The sequence below is a fragment of the Lampetra planeri genome, chromosome 1 (assembly GCF_965212315.1).
Source record: "Lampetra planeri chromosome 1, kcLamPlan1.2.h2, whole genome shotgun sequence".
Lineage (NCBI taxonomy): Eukaryota > Metazoa > Chordata > Hyperoartia > Petromyzontiformes > Petromyzontidae > Lampetra > Lampetra planeri.
In genome coordinates, this window is record NC_136107.1 from 8,885 (window position 1) to 30,000 (window position 21,116).

Sequence of the window (21,116 nt, forward strand, 5' to 3'; positions counted from 1 at the left end):
TTCAACTCACTCACTATGTCACTGTTCAACTCACTCTCTATGTCACTATTTAACTCACTCACTATGTCACTGTTCAACTCACTCACTATGTCACTGTTTAACTCACTCTCTATGTCACTGTTCAACTCACTCACTATGTCACTATTTAACTCACTCACTATGTCACTGTTTAACTCACTCTCTATGTCACTGTTCAACTCACTCACTATGTCACTGTTCAACTCACTCTCTATGTCACTGTTCAACTCACTCTCTATGTCACTGTTTAACTCACTCTCTATGTCACTGTTCAACTCACTCACTATGTCACTGTTCAACTCACTCACTATGTCACTGTTCAACTCACTCTCTATGTCACTGTTCAACTCACTCACTATGTCACTGTTCAACTCACTCACTATGTCACTGTTTAACTCACTCACTATGTCACTGTTTAACTCACTCACTATGTCACTGTTTAACTCACTCACTATGTCACTATTCAACTCACTCACTATGTCACTGTTCAACTCACTCACTATGTCACTGTTCAACTCACTCACTATGTCACTGTTCAACTCACTCACTATGTCACTGTTTAACTCACTCACTATGTCACTGTTCAACTCACTCTCTATGTCACTGTTCAACTCACTCACTATGTCACTGTTTAACTCACTCACTATGTCACTGTTCAACTCACTCACTATGTCACTGTTCAACTCACTCACTATGTCACTGTTCAACTCACTCACTATGTCACTGTTCAACTCACTCACTATGTCACTGTTCAACTCGCTCACTATGTCACTGTTCAACTCACTCACTATGTCACTGTTCAACTCACTCACTATGTCACTGTTCAACTCACTCACTATGTCACTGTTCAACTCACTCACTATGTCACTGTTCAACTCGCTCACTATGTCACTGTTCAACTCACTCACTATGTCACTGTTTAACTCACTCTCTATGTCACTGTTCAACTCACTCACTATGTCACTGTTCAACTCACTCACTATGTCACTGTTCAACTCACTCACTATGTCACTGTTCAACTCACTCTCTATGTCACTGTTCAACTCACTCACTATGTCACTGTTCAACTCACTCACTATGTCACTGTTCAACTCACTCACTATGTCACTGTTTAACTCACTCACTATGTCACTGTTCAACTCACTCTCTATGTCACTGTTCAACTCACTCACTATGTCACTGTTCAACTCACTCTCTATGTCACTGTTCAACTCACTCACTATGTCACTGTTCAACTCACTCTCTATGTCACTGTTCAACTCACTCACTATGTCACTATTCAACTCACTCACTATGTCACTGTTCAACTCACTCACTATGTCACTGTTCAACTCACTCACTATGTCACTGTTCAACTCACTCACTATGTCACTGTTTAACTCACTCACTATGTCACTATTCAACTCACTCACTATGTCACTGTTCAACTCACTCACTATGTCACTGTTCAACTCACTCACTATGTCACTGTTCAACTCACTCACTATGTCACTGTTCAACTCACTCACTATGTCACTGTTTAACTCTCTCACGATGTCACTGTTCAACTCACTCACTATGTCACTGTTCAACTCACTCTCTATGTCACTGTTCAACTCACTCACTATGTCACTGTTCAACTCACTCACTATGTCACTGTTAAACTCACTCTCTATGTCACTGTTCAACTCACTCACTATGTCACTGTTCAACTCACTCACTATGTCACTAATTAACTCACTCACTATGTCACTATTTAACTCACTCACTATGTCACTGTTCAACTCACTCTCTATGTCACTGTTCAACTCACTCACTATGTCACTGTTCAACTCACTCACTATGTCACTGTTCAACTCACTCACTATGTCACTATTCAACTCACTCACTATGTCACTGTTCAACTCACTCACTATGTCACTGTTCAACTCACTCACTATGTCACTGTTCAACTCAGTAACTATGTCACTGTTCAACTCACTCACTATGTCACTGTTCAACTCACTCACTATGTCACTGTTCAACTCACTCACTATGTCACTGTTCAACTCACTCACTATGTCACTGTTCAACTCACTCTCTATGTCACTGTTCAACTCACTCTCTATGTCACTGTTCAACTCACTATGTCACTGTTCAAATCACTCTCTATGTCACTGTTCAACTCACTCACTATGTCACTGTTCAACTCACTCACTATGTCACTGTTCAACTCACTCACTATGTCACTGTTCAACTCACTATGTCACTGTTCAACTCACTCACTACGTCACTGTTCAACTCACTCTCTATGTCACTGTTCAACTCACTCACTATGTCACTGTTCAACTCACTCTCTATGTCACTGTTCAACTCACTCACTATGTCACTGTTCAACTCACTCACTATGTCACTGTTCAACTCACTCACTATGTCACTGTTCAACTCACTCACTATGTCACTGTTCAACTCGCTCACTATGTCACTGTTCAACTCACTCTCTATGTCACTGTTCAACTCACTCACTATGTCACTATTTAACTCACTCACTATGTCACTGTTTAACTTACTCACTATGTCACTGTTCAACTCACTCACTATGTCACTGTTCAACTCACTCTCTATGTCACTGTTCAACTCACTCACTATGTCACTATTCAACTCACTCACTATGTCACTATTCAACTCACTCTCTATGTCACTGTTCAACTCACTCTCTATGTCACTGTTCAACTCACTCACTATGTCACTGTTCAACTCACTCACTATGTCACTGTTCAACTCACTCACTATGTCACTGTTCAACTCGCTCACTATGTCACTGTTCAACTCACTCACTATGTCACTGTTTAACTCACTCTCTATGTCACTGTTCAACTCACTCACTATGTCACTGTTCAACTCACTCACTATGTCACTGTTCAACTCACTCACTATGTCACTGTTCAACTCACTCTCTATGTCACTGTTCAACTCACTCACTATGTCACTGTTCAACTCACTCACTATGTCACTGTTCAACTCACTCACTATGTCACTGTTTAACTCACTCACTATGTCACTGTTCAACTCGCTCTCTATGTCACTGTTCAACTCACTCACTATGTCACTGTTCAACTCACTCTCTATGTCACTGTTCAACTCACTCACTATGTCACTGTTCAACTCACTCTCTATGTCACTGTTCAACTCACTCACTATGTCACTATTCAACTCACTCACTATGTCACTGTTCAACTCACTCACTATGTCACTGTTCAACTCACTCACTATGTCACTGTTCAACTCACTCACTATGTCACTGTTTAACTCACTCACTATGTCACTATTCAACTCACTCACTATGTCACTGTTCAACTCACTCACTATGTCACTGTTCAACTCACTCTCTATGTCACTGTTCAACTCACTCACTATGTCACTGTTCAACTCACTCACTATGTCACTGTTTAACTCTCTCACGATGTCACTGTTCAACTCACTCACTATGTCACTGTTCAACTCACTCTCTATGTCACTGTTCAACTCACTCACTATGTCACTGTTCAACTCACTCACTATGTCACTGTTAAACTCACTCTCTATGTCACTGTTCAACTCACTCACTATGTCACTGTTCAACTCACTCACTATGTCACTAATTAACTCACTCACTATGTCACTATTTAACTCACTCACTATGTCACTGTTCAACTCACTCTCTATGTCACTGTTCAACTCACTCACTATGTCACTGTTCAACTCACTCACTATGTCACTGTTCAACTCACTCACTATGTCACTATTCAACTCACTCACTATGTCACTGTTCAACTCACTCACTATGTCACTGTTCAACTCACTCACTATGTCACTGTTCAACTCACTCACTATGTCACTGTTCAACTCACTCACTATGTCACTGTTCAACTCACTCACTATGTCACTGTTCAACTCACTCACTATGTCACTGTTCAACTCACTCACTATGTCACTGTTCAACTCACTCTCTATGTCACTGTTCAACTCACTCTCTATGTCACTGTTCAACTCACTATGTCACTGTTCAAATCACTCTCTATGTCACTGTTCAACTCACTCACTATGTCACTGTTCAACTCACTCACTATGTCACTGTTCAACTCACTCACTATGTCACTGTTCAACTCACTATGTCACTGTTCAACTCACTCACTACGTCACTGTTCAACTCACTCTCTATGTCACTGTTCAACTCACTCACTATGTCACTGTTCAACTCACTCACTATGTCACTGTTCAACTCACTCACTACGTCACTGTTCAACTCACTCTCTATGTCACTGTTCAACTCACTCACTATGTCACTGTTCAACTCACTCACTATGTCACTATTTAACTCACTCACTATGTCACTGTTTAACTTACTCACTATGTCACTGTTCAACTCACTCTCTATGTCACTGTTCAACTCACTCACTATGTCACTGTTCAACTCACTCTCTATGTCACTGTTCAACTCACTCACTATGTCACTGTTCAACTCACTCACTATGTCACTATTCAACTCACTCTCTATGTCACTGTTCAACTCACTCTCTATGTCACTGTTCAACTCACTCACTATGTCACTGTTCAACTCACTATGTCACTGTTCAACTCACTCACTATGTCACTGTTCAACTCACTCACTATGTCACTATTCAACTCACTCACTATGTCACTGTTCAACTCACTCTCTATGTCACTGTTCAACTCACTCACTATGTCACTGTTCAACTCACTATGTCACTGTTCAACTCACTCTCTATGTCACTGTTCAACTCACTCACTATGTCACTGTTCAACTCACTCTCTATGTCACTGTTCAACTCACTCACTATGTCACTGTTTAACTCACTCACTATGTCACTGTTCAACTCACTCACTATGTCACTGTTCAACTCACTCACTATGTCACTGTTCAACTCACTCACTATGTCACTGTTCAACTCACTCACTATGTCACTGTTCAACTCACTCACTATGTCACTGTTCAACTCACTATGTCACTGTTCAACTCACTCACTACGTCACTGTTCAACTCACTCTCTATGTCACTGTTCAACTCACTCACTATGTCACTGTTCAACTCACTCACTATGTCACTGTTCAACTCACTCACTATGTCACTGTTCAACTCACTCACACTATGTCACTGTTCAACTCACTCTCTATGTCACTGTTCAACTCACTCACTATGTCACTGTTCAACTCACTCTATGTCACTGTTCAACTCACTCACTATGTCACTGTTCAACTCACTCACTATGTCACTGTTCAACTCACTCTCTATGTCACTGTTCAACTCACTCACTATGTCACTGTTCAACTCACTCACTATGTCACTGTTCAACTCACTCACTATGTCACTGTTCAACTCACTCACTATGTCACTGTTCAACTCACTCACTATGTCACTGTTCAACTCACTCACTATGTCACTGTTCAACTCACTCACTATGTCACTGTTCAACTCACTCACTATGTCACTGTTCAACTCACTCACTATGTCACTGTTCAACTCACTATGTCACTGTTCAACTCACTACGTCACTGTTCAACTCACTCTCTATGTCACTGTTCAACTCACTCACTATGTCACTGTTCAACTCACTCACTATGTCACTGTTCAACTCACTCACTATGTCACTGTTCAACTCACTCACACTATGTCACTGTTCAACTCACTCTCTATGTCACTGTTCAACTCACTCACTATGTCACTGTTCAACTCACTCTATGTCACTGTTCAACTCACTCACTATGTCACTGTTCAACTCACTCACTATGTCACTGTTCAACTCACTCTCTATGTCACTGTTCAACTCACTCACTATGTCACTGTTCAACTCACTCACTATGTCACTGTTCAACTCACTCACTATGTCACTGTTCAACTCACTCACTATGTCACTGTTCAACTCACTCACTATGTCACTGTTCAACTCACTCGCTATGTCACTGTTCAACTCACTCACTATGTCACTGTTCAACTCACTCACTATGTCACTGTTCAACTCACTCACTATGTCACTGTTCAACTCACTCACTATGTCACTGTTCAACTCACTCACTATGTCACTGTTCAACTCACTCACTATGTCACTGTTCAACTCACTCACTATGTCACTGTTCAACTCACTCACTATGTCACTGTTCAACTCACTCACTATGTCACTGTTCAACTCACTCACTATGTCACTGTTCAACTCACTCACTATGTCACTGTTCAACTCACTCACTATGTCACTGTTTAACTCACTCACTATGTCACTGTTCAACTCACTCACTATGTCACTATTTAACTCACTCACTATGTCACTGTTCAACTCACTCACTATGTCACTGTTCAACTCACTCACTATGTCACTGTTCAACTCACTCACTATGTCACTGTTCAACTCACTCACTATGTCACTGTTCAACTCACTCTCTATGTCACTGTTCAACTCACTCACTATGTCACTGTTCAACTCACTCACTATGTCACTGTTCAACTCACTCACTATGTCACTGTTCAACTCACTATGTCACTGTTCAACTCACTCACTACGTCACTGTTCAACTCACTCTCTATGTCACTGTTCAACTCACTCACTATGTCACTGTTCAACTCACTCACTATGTCACTGTTCAACTCACTCACTACGTCACTGTTCAACTCACTCTCTATGTCACTGTTCAACTCACTCACTATGTCACTGTTCAACTCACTCACTATGTCACTGTTCAACTAACTCACTATGTCACTGTTCAACTCACTCTCTATGTCACTGTTCAACTCACTCACTATGTCACTATTTAACTCACTCACTATGTCACTGTTTAACTTACTCACTATGTCACTGTTCAACTCACTCTCTATGTCACTGTTCAACTCACTCACTATGTCACTGTTCAACTCACTCTCTATGTCACTGTTCAACTCACTCACTATGTCACTGTTCAACTCACTCACTATGTCACTATTCAACTCACTCTCTATGTCACTGTTCAACTCACTCTCTATGTCACTGTTCAACTCACTATGTCACTGTTCAACTCACTCTCTATGTCACTGTTCAACTCACTCACTATGTCACTGTTCAACTCACTCTCTATGTCACTGTTCAACTCACTCACTATGTCACTGTTTAACTCACTCACTATGTCACTGTTCAACTCACTCTCTATGTCACTGTTCAACTCACTCACTATGTCACTGTTCAACTCACTCACTATGTCACTGTTCAACTCACTATGTCACTGTTCAACTCACTCACTACGTCACTGTTCAACTCACTCTCTATGTCACTGTTCAACTCACTCACTATGTCACTGTTCAACTCACTCACTATGTCACTGTTCAACTCACTCACACTATGTCACTGTTCAACTCACTCTCTATGTCACTGTTCAACTCACTCACTATGTCACTGTTCAACTCACTCTATGTCACTGTTCAACTCACTCACTATGTCACTGTTCAACTCACTCACTATGTCACTGTTCAACTCACTCTCTATGTCACTGTTCAACTCACTCACTATGTCACTGTTCAACTCACTCACTATGTCACTGTTCAACTCACTCACTATGTCACTGTTCAACTCACTCACTATGTCACTGTTCAACTCACTCACTATGTCACTGTTCAACTCACTCACTATGTCACTGTTCAACTCACTCACTATGTCACTGTTCAACTCACTCTCTATGTCACTGTTCAACTCACTCACTATGTCACTGTTCAACTCACTCTCTATGTCACTGTTCAACTCACTCACTATGTCACTGTTCAACTCACTCACTATGTCACTGTTCAACTCACTCACTATGTCACTGTTCAACTCACTCACTATGTCACTGTTCAACTCACTCACTATGTCACTGTTCAACTCACTCACTATGTCACTGTTCAACTCACTCACTATGTCACTGTTCAACTCACTCACTATGTCACTGTTTAACTTACTCACAATGTCACTGTTCAACTCGCTCACTATGTCACTGTTCAACTCACTCACTATGTCACTGTTTAACTTACTCACAATGTCACTGTTCAACTCACTCACTATGTCACTGTTCAACTCACTATGTCACTGTTCAACTCACTCACTATGTCACTGTTCAACTCACTCTCTATGTCACTGTTCAACTCACTCACTATGTCACTGTTCAACTCACTCACTATGTCACTGTTCAACTCACTCACTATGTCACTGTTCAACTCACTATGTCACTGTTCAACTCACTCACTACGTCACTGTTCAACTCACTCTCTATGTCACTGTTCAACTCACTCACTATGTCACTGTTCAACTCACTCACTATGTCACTGTTCAACTCACTCACACTATGTCACTGTTCAACTCACTCACACTATGTCACTGTTCAACTCACTCTCTATGTCACTGTTCAACTCACTCACTATGTCACTGTTCAACTCACTCTATGTCACTGTTCAACTCACTCACTATGTCACTGTTCAACTCACTCACTATGTCACTGTTCAACTCACTCTCTATGTCACTGTTCAACTCACTCACTATGTCACTGTTCAACTCACTCACTATGTCACTGTTCAACTCACTCACTATGTCACTGTTCAACTCACTCACTATGTCACTGTTCAACTCACTCACTATGTCACTGTTCAACTCACTCACTATGTCACTGTTCAACTCACTCACTATGTCACTGTTCAACTCACTCACTATGTCACTGTTCAACTCACTCTCTATGTCACTGTTCAACTCACTCACTATGTCACTGTTCAACTCACTCTCTATGTCACTGTTCAACTCACTCACTATGTCACTGTTCAACTCACTCTCTATGTCACTGTTCAACTCACTCACTATGTCACTGTTCAACTCACTCACTATGTCACTGTTCAACTCACTCACTATGTCACTGTTCAACTCACTCACTATGTCACTGTTCAACTCACTCACTATGTCACTGTTCAACTCACTCACTATGTCACTGTTCAACTCACTCACTATGTCACTGTTCAACTCACTCACTATGTCACTGTTTAACTTACTCACAATGTCACTGTTCAACTCGCTCACTATGTCACTGTTCAACTCACTCACTATGTCACTGTTCAACTCACTCACTATGTCACTGTTCAACTCACTCACTATGTCACTGTTCAACTCACTCACTATGTCACTGTTCAACTCACTCACTATGTCACTGTTCAACTCACTCTCTATGTCACTGTTTAACTCACTCACTATGTCACTGTTCAACTCACTCACTATGTCACTGTTCAACTCACTCACTATGTCACTGTTCAACTCACTCACTATGTCACTGTTCAACTCACTCACTATGTCACTGTTTAACTCACTCACTATGTCACTGTTCAACTCACTCACTATGTCACTGTTCAACTCACTCACTATGTCACTGTTCAACTCACTCACTATGTCACTGTTCAACTCACTCACTATGTCACTGTTCAACTCACTCACTATGTCACTGTTCAACTCACTCACTATGTCACTGTTCAACTCACTCACTATGTCACTGTTCAACTCACTCACTATGTCACTGTTCAACTCACTCACTATGTCACTGTTCAACTCACTCTCTATGTCACTGTTCAACTCACTCACTATGTCACTGTTCAACTCACTCACTATGTCACTGTTCAACTCACTCACTATGTCACTGTTCAACTCACTCTCTATGTCACTGTTCAACTCACTCTCTATGTCACTGTTCAACTCACTCTCTATGTCACTGTTCAACTCACTCACTATGTCACTGTTCAACTCACTCACTATGTCACTGTTCAACTCACTCTCTATGTCACTGTTCAACTCACTCTCTATGTCACTGTTCAACTCACTCTCTATGTCACTGTTCAACTCGCTCACTATGTCACTGTTCAACTCACTCACTATGTCACTGTTCAACTCACTCTCTATGTCACTGTTCAACTCACTCACTATGTCACTGTTTAACTCACTCACTATGTCACTGTTCAACTCACTCTCTATGTCACTGTTCAACTCACTCACTATGTCACTGTTCAACTCACTCTCTATGTCACTGTTTAACTCACTCACTATGTCACTGTTCAACTCACTCTCTATGTCACTGTTCAACTCACTCACTATGTCACTGTTCAACTAACTCACTATGTCACTGTTTAACTCACTCACTATGTCACTGTTTAACTCACTCACTATGTCACTGTTCAACTCACTCTCTATGTCACTGTTCAACTCACTCACTATGTCACTGTTCAACTCACTCACTATGTCACTGTTTAACTCACTCACTATGTCACTGTTCAACTCACTCACTATGTCACTGTTTAACTCACTCACTATGTCACTGTTCAACTCACTCTCTATGTCACTGTTCAACTCACTCTCTATGTCACTGTTCAACTCACTCACTATGTCACTGTTCAACTCACTCACTATGTCACTGTTCAACTCACTCACTATGTCACTGTTCAACTCACTCACTATGTCACTGTTCAACTCACTCTCTATGTCACTGTTCAACTCACTCACTGTCACTGTTCAACTCACTCACTATGTCACTGTTCAACTCACTCACTATGTCACTGTTCAACTCACTCTCTATGTCACTGTTCAACTCACTCACTATGTCACTGTTCAACTCACTCACTATGTCACTGTTCAACTCACTCTCTATGTCACTGTTCAACTCACTCTCTATGTCACTGTTCAACTCACTCACTATGTCACTGTTCAACTCACTATGTCACTGTTCAACTCACTCTCTATGTCACTGTTCAACTCACTCACTATGTCACTGTTCAACTCACTCTCTATGTCACTGTTCAACTCACTCACTATGTCACTGTTTAACTCACTCACTATGTCACTGTTCAACTCACTCACTATGTCACTGTTCAACTCACTCACTATGTCACTGTTCAACTCACTCACTATGTCACTGTTCAACTCACTCACTATGTCACTGTTCAACTCACTCACTATGTCACTGTTCAACTCACTATGTCACTGTTCAACTCACTCACTACGTCACTGTTCAACTCACTCTCTATGTCACTGTTCAACTCACTCACTATGTCACTGTTCAACTCACTCACTATGTCACTGTTCAACTCACTCACTATGTCACTGTTCAACTCACTCACACTATGTCACTGTTCAACTCACTCTCTATGTCACTGTTCAACTCACTCACTATGTCACTGTTCAACTCACTCTATGTCACTGTTCAACTCACTCACTATGTCACTGTTCAACTCACTCACTATGTCACTGTTCAACTCACTCTCTATGTCACTGTTCAACTCACTCACTATGTCACTGTTCAACTCACTCACTATGTCACTGTTCAACTCACTCACTATGTCACTGTTCAACTCACTCACTATGTCACTGTTCAACTCACTCACTATGTCACTGTTCAACTCACTCACTATGTCACTGTTCAACTCACTCACTATGTCACTGTTCAACTCACTCACTATGTCACTGTTCAACTCACTCACTATGTCACTGTTCAACTCACTATGTCACTGTTCAACTCACTACGTCACTGTTCAACTCACTCTCTATGTCACTGTTCAACTCACTCACTATGTCACTGTTCAACTCACTCACTATGTCACTGTTCAACTCACTCACTATGTCACTGTTCAACTCACTCACACTATGTCACTGTTCAACTCACTCTCTATGTCACTGTTCAACTCACTCACTATGTCACTGTTCAACTCACTCTATGTCACTGTTCAACTCACTCACTATGTCACTGTTCAACTCACTCACTATGTCACTGTTCAACTCACTCTCTATGTCACTGTTCAACTCACTCACTATGTCACTGTTCAACTCACTCACTATGTCACTGTTCAACTCACTCACTATGTCACTGTTCAACTCACTCACTATGTCACTGTTCAACTCACTCACTATGTCACTGTTCAACTCACTCACTATGTCACTGTTCAACTCACTCACTATGTCACTGTTCAACTCACTCACTATGTCACTGTTCAACTCACTCTCTATGTCACTGTTCAACTCACTCACTATGTCACTGTTCAACTCACTCTCTATGTCACTGTTCAACTCACTCACTATGTCACTGTTCAACTCACTCTCTATGTCACTGTTCAACTCACTCACTATGTCACTGTTCAACTCACTCACTATGTCACTGTTCAACTCACTCACTATGTCACTGTTCAACTCACTCACTATGTCACTGTTCAACTCACTCACTATGTCACTGTTCAACTCACTCACTATGTCACTGTTCAACTCACTCACTATGTCACTGTTCAACTCACTCACTATGTCACTGTTTAACTTACTCACAATGTCACTGTTCAACTCGCTCACTATGTCACTGTTCAACTCACTCACTATGTCACTGTTCAACTCACTCACTATGTCACTGTTCAACTCACTCACTATGTCACTGTTCAACTCACTCACTATGTCACTGTTCAACTCACTCACTATGTCACTGTTCAACTCACTCTCTATGTCACTGTTTAACTCACTCACTATGTCACTGTTCAACTCACTCACTATGTCACTGTTCAACTCACTCACTATGTCACTGTTCAACTCACTCACTATGTCACTGTTCAACTCACTCACTATGTCACTGTTTAACTCACTCACTATGTCACTGTTCAACTCACTCACTATGTCACTGTTCAACTCACTCACTATGTCACTGTTCAACTCACTCACTATGTCACTGTTCAACTCACTCACTATGTCACTGTTCAACTCACTCACTATGTCACTGTTCAACTCACTCACTATGTCACTGTTCAACTCACTCACTATGTCACTGTTCAACTCACTCACTATGTCACTGTTCAACTCACTCACTATGTCACTGTTCAACTCACTCTCTATGTCACTGTTCAACTCACTCACTATGTCACTGTTCAACTCACTCACTATGTCACTGTTCAACTCACTCACTATGTCACTGTTCAACTCACTCTCTATGTCACTGTTCAACTCACTCTCTATGTCACTGTTCAACTCACTCTCTATGTCACTGTTCAACTCACTCACTATGTCACTGTTCAACTCACTCACTATGTCACTGTTCAACTCACTCTCTATGTCACTGTTCAACTCACTCTCTATGTCACTGTTCAACTCACTCTCTATGTCACTGTTCAACTCGCTCACTATGTCACTGTTCAACTCACTCACTATGTCACTGTTCAACTCACTCTCTATGTCACTGTTCAACTCACTCACTATGTCACTGTTTAACTCACTCACTATGTCACTGTTCAACTCACTCTCTATGTCACTGTTCAACTCACTCACTATGTCACTGTTCAACTCACTCTCTATGTCACTGTTTAACTCACTCACTATGTCACTGTTCAACTCACTCTCTATGTCACTGTTCAACTCACTCACTATGTCACTGTTCAACTAACTCACTATGTCACTGTTTAACTCACTCACTATGTCACTGTTTAACTCACTCACTATGTCACTGTTCAACTCACTCTCTATGTCACTGTTCAACTCACTCACTATGTCACTGTTCAACTCACTCACTATGTCACTGTTTAACTCACTCACTATGTCACTGTTCAACTCACTCACTATGTCACTGTTTAACTCACTCACTATGTCACTGTTCAACTCACTCTCTATGTCACTGTTCAACTCACTCTCTATGTCACTGTTCAACTCACTCACTATGTCACTGTTCAACTCACTCACTATGTCACTGTTCAACTCACTCACTATGTCACTGTTCAACTCACTCACTATGTCACTGTTCAACTCACTCTCTATGTCACTGTTCAACTCACTCTCTATGTCACTGTTCAACTCACTCACTATGTCACTGTTCAACTCACTCACTATGTCACTGTTCAACTCACTCACTATGTCACTGTTCAACTCACTCACTATGTCACTGTTCAACTCACTCACTATGTCACTGTTCAACTCACTCACTATGTCACTGTTCAACTCACTCACTATGTCACTGTTCAACTCACTCACTATGTCACTGTTCAACTCACTCACTATGTCACTGTTCAACTCACTCACTATGTCACTGTTCAACTCACTCACTATGTCACTGTTCAACTCACTCACTATGTCACTGTTCAACTCACTCACTATGTCACTGTTCAACTCACTCTCTATGTCACTGTTCAACTCACTCTCTATGTCACTGTTCAACTCACTCACTGTCACTGTTCAACTCACTCACTATGTCACTGTTCAACTCACTCACTATGTCACTGTTCAACTCACTCTCTATGTCACTGTTCAACTCACTCACTATGTCACTGTTCAACTCACTCACTATGTCACTGTTCAACTCACTCTCTATGTCACTGTTCAACTCACTCTCTATGTCACTGTTCAACTCACTCTCTATGTCACTGTTCAACTCACTCACTATGTCACTGTTCAACTCACTCACTATGTCACTGTTCAACTCACTCACTATGTCACTGTTCAACTCACTCACTATGTCACTGTTCAACTCACTCACTATGTCACTGTTCAACTCACTCACTATGTCACTGTTCAACTCACTCACTATGTCACTGTTCAACTCACTCACTATGTCACTGTTCAACTCACTCACTATGTCACTGTTCAACTCACTCACTATGTCACTGTTCAACTCACTATTTAATTACCGTTCTGCTCGGGGCTCAGAGAGCCCCCCCCCCCGCGCCCCCCCCCCCCGCGCCCCCCCCCCCCCACGCCCCCCCCCCCCTCTGGGCGTGGTCGCACGGTGACGTCACCCCTCTGGGGGATTTCCGAAGCGGCGCGGGTCCGGGTCGGGTTGAGAGAAACGCCGCGGAAACCCCCTTCGCCAGGGGACCAATCAGAGCGCGCGGCGAGCCCCGTTGCCCCGCTCCCATTGGTCGCTGCAGTCTCGGCACGTAATTACTCACTAGCTATAACTCACTCACTATTCAACTCACTCACTATTCAACTCACTCACTATTCAACTCACTCACTATTCAACTCACTCACTATTCAACTCACTCACTATTCAACTCACTCACTATTCAACTCACTCACTATTCAACTCACTCACTATTCAACTCACTCACTATTCAACTCACTCACTATTCAACTCACTCACTATTTAACTACCGCTCTGCTCGGGGGCTCAGAGAACCCGAGACCAGGACCCCTTGTCCCCCCCTGTCCCCGTGCCCCCCCCCTCACCTGGCGGAGTCTCTGAGCTCTCGTGGTCTTCGCCTCTCGCCTCCTCTCGCTGCGCAGCTTCTGACAAGAAGCAGAAGCCGCAGCTGTCACTCAACTAGCACGCCCCGCCCCCTGATCCTCCCACTACCACCGCCCTGCACCCCGCCCCCTTCACTTCACCCCGCCCCCCACAACCAATAAGCCCCTCCCCCAACCCCCGTGCACCCACCGCCACAACTCCCCCGCCCCCTCCCCCCCGCGCCGTGAACGGCATCGCGCTGGAAACCCCCTTGAGCAGCAGGCGACCAATCGGGGCGCGGGACGAGACCCGCTGCCCCGCTCTGATTGGCCGCGCTCCGATCGCTTGCGCGCTGATTGGTCGCTGGTGCGATGTGTAAACATCATCGCTAGCACTGGGGAGACAAAGGCGGCCGGGCGTGGTGCTGGCCACCCACCCCCTCGTGTGCCGTGCTGGCCTTCATAGGTGCTACTCGCTAACAGCACTTGCCCCTACAGTCTGTTAAGGCTACACGTGAGTGTGAGTGTCTGTGTCTGAGTGCTGTAATAAGCCCAAGGGGCTGGATCTATGCCGGTTTTTTCGTTTTGTTCCAGCAAGCAACAACCGCCATTCGCCACTAAGTGGCGGTGACGTCACCACGACGCTTGTGCCAGGCCATGTGCACCTTGAGGCCACGTGAAGTGTCGAACGCCCGCTGGCAGGAAGTCACGGGGCAGACCCAGCAGGTGCCACGGGTCGACTGACCGAGATGACCGAGATGACTGGCTGATGCACCACCTGTGCCCCCTACTGTGCCAACTTGCTGTGCTTTAGCCACCCGGCGCTCCGCTCGTTGTTGTGAGCGTCGCTCCTCCGCCCTCCGTTGTTTTTGGAGGTCGACTGCCTCCAACTGCCCAGCAGCGTCCTTCACGAGCCTCCTCCACAGAGGCCGATCTTGACACCGCTGGTACCAGTCATCGGCAAGTCCACTCAGCTCCACGTCCTCCTGTACCACGTCACTCCATCTCTTCTCTAGCCCGTGCCGCGCCCGTTTAGCCCCCTCGATCCGGCCGAACAAAAGCTGTTTAGGCATGCGGTGGCTGGGCATGCGGGCTACATGACCCAGCCAACGCAGCCTTGCCTGCCGGAGCTCACCGATGGGACTTTGTCCACATTTTTCAAGGATTTGTGAGCTCCTCACACAATCCAGCCTGGTTAAACCCAGGATGGATCGTAGGCAGGCCAGCCTAAATGTTTCAAACCGGCAAAGATGTTCCATTAGGGGGGTCCACGTTTCGCAAGCGTAGAGAAGGGAGGGAATGACTGTGGCCGAGAAGACCTGAAGCTTCCACACAGCGATACGCAACCGATGAAAAAAGTATGGGAAACTCTCCACTCTCTCCACAACTGCCCCATCACCAATTAGGAGTTGTGGGTAGGCCTCGGCAAGGTAAGGTAATTTACCCTTTTTACCAGGTGAAAGGGTTAAGGTAAAGGGTAAAGGTGTCGACATGCCAAGGGGTAAGGTAAAAGGTAGGGTAAAGGTAGCGCGAAGTATTACCCGGTAAATACGGTACATTGTTTACCGCTAAAAGCTCCGTGGCGCAGTCCGTGGCCTTCATTTAATAATAATATTTGTCAAAACTTTTTTTAAAAACACGCTTTTATTAAATGTACTAGTAGTGGCAGAACTCCGCGACTCCAGGAAGTGGCCCCGAAGCTTGCCACAACGTAAGGGAACGTGGCCAATTACAGCCAACGTCAGTTGAGCGTGGACAATTAGACCCAAGCTGAAACATAACATCTAAAAAAGATTGTTTAAAAATATATAGATTTTTTTATTATAGAATATAGTATTGTCATCAGTATGACCTAAGTATACCAAGTTTGCAGTCGATACCACATTAGGAAGTGGGTAAAAATTTAGTTTCAAGATTTGAGGATACAACAATAACGACAACGACAGACAGCGTGAGTTCAAAGAAAGCGTGTAAAATTGGAATCATCGAGAGTATTCTATATGAATAAAGCGCTCTACCTTGTAGCATTTACCGTTATAAACCTTTGTCATGTGTAGTAGTACCCCAGTAATTACCCTGTAATCGTGTAATTTGTATGGGAAGGGTGCAAGGTAGGGTAAAGGTAGGCTCGTTGCTTTTTACCTTTTACCTTACCTGCTAAAGGGTAAAAGGTGTAGAGTGATTGTATTGTGGTAAGGTAAAAGGTAAGGTAAAAGGTAGGGTCGTTCTTTTTACCTTTTAACTTTTACCTTGCCGAGGCCTCGTGGTGGGGGTGGAGTGTCCCCCTCACCCCTCCCCTTGTCCCCTCACCTGCCCCCCCCCCCCCGCAGCCCCCGCGCCCCCCCCCCACGCCCCCCCCCCCTCTGGGCGTGGTCGCACGGTGACGTCACCCCTCTGGGGGATTTCCGAAGCGGCGCGGGTCCGGGTCGGGTTGAGAGAAACGCCGCGGAAACCCCCTTCGCCAGGGGACCAATCAGAGCGCGCGGCGAGCCCCGTTGCCCCGCTCCCATTGGTCGCTGCCTCGCCACGTAAACACTCACTCGTTATAACTTACTCGCTAGTTAACTAACTCACTATTCAACTCACTCACTATTCAATTCACTCATTATTTTACTCACTATTCAACTCACTCGCTATTTAACTCAATATTCAAATCACTCACTATTCAACTCACTCACTATTTAACTCACTTACTATTCAACTCACTATTGAACTAACTCACTATTTAACTCATTCGCTATTTAACTACCGCTCTGCTCGGGGCTCAGAGAACCCGAGACCAGGACCCCTTGTCCCCCCCTGTCCCCGTGCCCCCCCCCCCTCACCTGGCGGTGTCTCTGAGCTCTCGGGGTCTTCGCCTCTCGCCTCCTCTCGCTGCGCAGCTTCTGACAAGAAACAGAAGCCGCAGCTGTCACTCAACTAGCACGCCCCGCCCCCCTGCCCCTCCTACTACCACCGCCCTGCACCCCGCCCCCTTCACTTCACCCCGCCCCCTTCACTTCACCCCGCCCCCCACAACCCCCCGCCCCTCCCCCCCGGGCCGTGCACGGCATCGCGCTGGAAACCCCCTTTGAGCAGCAGGCGACCAATCGGGGCACAGGACGAGGCTCGCTGCCCCGCTCCGATTGGCCACGCGCTCTGATTGGTAACTGGTGCGATGTGTAAACATCATCGCTAGCACTGGGGAGACAAAGGCGGCCGGGCGTGGTGCTGGCCACCCACCCACTCGTGTACCGTTCCGGCCTTCATAGGTGCTACTCGCTAACAGCACTTGCCCCTACAGTCTGTTAAGGCTACACGTGAGTGTGAGTGTCTGTGTCTGAGTGCTGTAATGAGCCCAAGGGGCTGGATCTATGCCGTTTTTTTCGTCTTATTCCAGCAAGCAACAACCGCCATTCGCAACTAAGTGGCGGTGACGTCACCACGACGCTTGTGCCAGGCCAAGTGCACCTTGAGGCCACGTGAAGTGTCGAACGCCCGCTGGCAGGAGGTCAAGGGGCAGACCCAGGTGCCACGGGTCGACTGACCGAGATGACTGGCTGATGCACCACCTGTGCCCCCTACTGTGCCAACTTGCTGTGCTTTAGCCACCCGGCGCTCCGCTCGTTGTTGTGAGCGTCGCTCCTCCGCCCTCCGTTGTTGTTGGAGGGTGACTGCCTCCAACTGCCCAGTAGCGTCCTTCACGAGCCTCCTCCACAGAGGCCGATCTTGACACCGCTGGTACCAGTCATCGGCAAGTCCACTCAGCTCCACGTCCTCCTCTACCACATCACTCCATCTCTTCTCTAGCCCGTGCCGCGCCCGTTTAGCCCCCTCGATCCGGCCGAACAAAAGCTGTTTAGGCATGCGGTGGCTGGGCATGCGGGCTACATGACCCAGCCAACGCAAGCCTTGCCTGCCGGAGCTCACCGATGGGACTTTGTCCACATCTCTCAAGGATTTGTGAGCTCCTCACACAATCCAGCGTGGTTAAACCCAGGATGGATCGTAGGCAGGCCAGCCTAAATGTTTCCAACCGGCAAAGATGTTCCATTAGGGGGGTCCACATTTCGCAAGCGTAGAGAAGGGAGGGAATGACTGTGGCCGAGAAGACCTGAAGCTTCCACACAGCGTTACGCAACCGATGAAAAGATATTGCCGCTCGACTGATTCGGAGTGAGACCTCTGCTGTTAAACTGGAGCCGGTCATAAGCTCACTGCCCAGGTATGGGAAACTCTCCACTCTCTCCACAAATGCCCCATCACCAATTGGGAGTTGTGGGTAGGCCTCGGCAAGGTAAGTAATTTACCCTTTGTACCGGGTAAAAGGGTTAAGGTAAAGGGTAAAGATGTCGACGTGCCAAGGGGTAAGGTAAAGGGTAGGGTAAAGGTAGCGCGAAGTATTACCCGGTAAATACGGTACCTTGTTTACCGCTAGAAGCTCCGTGGCGCAGTCCGTGGCCTTCATTTAATAAATATTTGTAAAAACTTTTTAAAAACACGCTTTTATTAAATGTACTAGTAGTGCAAAACTCCACGACTCCAGGAAGTGGCCCCGAAGCTTGCCACAACGTAAGGGGCCGTGGCCAATTACAGCCAACGTCAGTTGAGTGTGGACAATTAGACCCAAGCCAAAACATAACATATACAAAAGAGGGTTTTTAAAAATATATATTTTTAATGATAGAATATAGTGTTGTCATCAGTATGACGTAAATATACCAAGTTTGCAATCGATACCACATTGGGAAGTGGGTTATAATTGAGTTACAAGATTTGAGGATACAACGACGACGACAACAACAGAGTTCAAAGAAAGCATGTAACATTGGAATCATCGAGAGTATTCTATATGAATAAAGCGCTCTACCTTGTAGCATTTACCGTTATAAACCTTTGTCATGTGTAGTAGTACCCCAGTAATTACCCTGTAATCGTGTAATTTGTATGGGGTAAGGGTAAAGATAGGGTCATTGCTTTTTACCTTACCTGCTAAAGGGTAAAAGGTGTAGAGTGATTGTATTGTGGCAAGGTAAAAGGTAGGGTAAAGGTAGGCGCGTTCTTTTTACCTTTTAACTTTTACCTTGCCTTGCCGAGGCCTCGTGGTGGGGGTGGAGTGTCCCCCTCACCCCTCCCCTTGTCCCCTCACCTGCCCCTCCCCCGCAGCCCCCCCCCCCTAGCGCCCCCCCCCCGCAGCCCCCCTCCCCCGCGCCCCCCCCCCCCCGCAGCCCCCCTCCCCCGCGCCCCCCCCCCGCGCCCCCCCCCCGCGCCCCCCCCCCCCCCTCTGGGCGTGGTCGCCCGGTGACGTCACCGCCGGGGATTTCCGAAGCGGCGCGGGTCCGGGTCGGGTTGAGAGAAACGCCGCGGAAACCCCCTTCGCCAGGGGACCAATCAGAGCGCGCGACGAGCCCCGTTGCCCCGCTCCCATTGGTCGCTGCAGTCTCGGCACGTAATTACTCACTAGCTATAACTCACTCACTATTCAACTCACTCACTATTCAACTCACTCACTATTCAACTCACTCACTATTCAACTCACTCACTATTCAACTCACTCACTATTCAACTCACTCACTATTCAACTCACTCACTATTCATTCAACTCACTCACTATTTAACTACCGCTCTGCTCGGGGGCTCAGAGAACCCGAGACCAGGACTCCGTGCCCCCCCTCACCCCACGTCCCCCTGTCCCCCCCTGTCCCCGTGCCCACCCCCCCTCACCTGGCGGTGTCTCTGAGCTCTCGGGGTCTTCGCCTCTCGCCTCCTCTCGCTGCGCAGCTTCTGACAAGAAGCAGAAGCCGCAGCTGTCACTCAACTAGCACGCCCCGCCCCCTGCCCCTCCTACTACCACCGCCCTGCACCCCGCCCCCTTCACTTGACCCCGCCCCCCTCAACCCCCCCGCCCCCCTCAACCCCCCCGCCCCCCTCAACCCCCCCGCCCCCCTAAACCCCCCCGCCCCC

At 45.7% G+C, this 21,116-nt stretch overlaps 1 long non-coding RNA gene across 4 annotated transcripts in view; it reads right to left on the reverse strand.

Moving 5' to 3' along the window:
- Positions 1-15,146: 15,146 nt before the first annotated feature.
- The window catches only part of LOC144719572 (uncharacterized), a 9,297-nt gene continuing 3,327 nt past the window's right edge, over positions 15,147-21,116 (reverse strand). Inside the window, exons 2-4 of one of the 4 annotated variants that reach the window (XR_013585620.1) lie at positions 20,877-20,933; positions 17,999-18,055; positions 15,147-15,236 (exon numbers count right to left, since the gene is read on the reverse strand). This is a non-coding gene — a long non-coding RNA (uncharacterized LOC144719572). Of the gene's footprint in view, positions 15,237-17,998; positions 18,059-18,623; positions 20,304-20,876; positions 20,934-21,116 lie in introns of those variants that run through there. The other 3 variants (XR_013585625.1, XR_013585634.1, XR_013585643.1) reach the window with 3 other exon arrangements.